Raw genomic sequence first — 1089 nt, forward strand, 5'->3', positions numbered from 1 at the left:
AAATGAATGGAGCTGGAGAACGCCATGTTAAGGAAAGCAAGCATGTCACCAAATCAGTTTCAGAAGGACAGGTGCAGCACGTTTGCTTTCTTATGAGGATCTCATATAATTACATAAATATGACGTGAAGGGAGAAAGGGGCAGTGAAATGCAGTGAAGGTCCCTTTGTAGGTCTCTAAAAGGCATTGGGAGGAAAGAACACGAGAGAATAATGGAGGAGAAAGACTAAATAGCATACTCTCTGCAATACAGAGACTAGAGTTTACTCTGCAGGTGCGCATGTGGTGGGGGGGGAGAGGAGGGAGAGGAAAATAGCATGTGATGACTGGGAGTAGGGAGGGTCCTAGAGAAACGTAGGAAGAGGGAACAGGGAGAGTAGCAGGGACGGACAAGTGAGAATAACTTTCAGTGACCTAGGAACCAAATACGATCTAAGGAAACCCACATCACATACCCTAACTAGAGCAGTTAAAAGAGAAATACAGAAAGGGGAGAACAATGACACAATGGGAGTAAAGGACGACAAACATACACGTGAGAATAACTTTCAGTGACCTAGGAACCAAATATGATCTAAGGAAACCCATATCACATACCCTAACTAGAGCAGTTAAAAGAGAAATACAGAAAGGGGAGAACAATGACACAATGGGAGTAAAGGACGACAAACATACACCATATTCATTACGCTTGTGAAAGTGTACATGGATCTATATTAATATCTGATAAAACCGGCACCCAAAAATCCTTATAGATAAAGGGGGCATAAGGATGTGATGTAAGGACCAGAGACAATTCTGGTGGAAGTAATTTTAGCTCTAAATATACACACACTAAACAAAGAGACACAAACAAGACACAATATTTCAGATCACTGAAGAGACAGAGGAACATACCCACCACTGTAGTTGGTGCCTCAACACGCTTCTTCCAGAGACTCACAAAGTACTTGTTGGAAAGTGAGGAAGGCTGCAGAATGTCTGAACGAAGCATGATGTAATCATATACATAGAACACAGAGGGGAAGTACAATTTATCAGACATCCGTGGCTTTATCAGCTGAAAATAAACTTACAAGCATTGAAGTTA

The sequence above is a fragment of the Nannospalax galili genome, unplaced genomic scaffold (assembly GCF_000622305.1).
Source record: "Nannospalax galili isolate Female #2095 unplaced genomic scaffold, S.galili_v1.0 scaffold412, whole genome shotgun sequence".
Taxonomy (NCBI): domain Eukaryota; kingdom Metazoa; phylum Chordata; class Mammalia; order Rodentia; family Spalacidae; genus Nannospalax; species Nannospalax galili.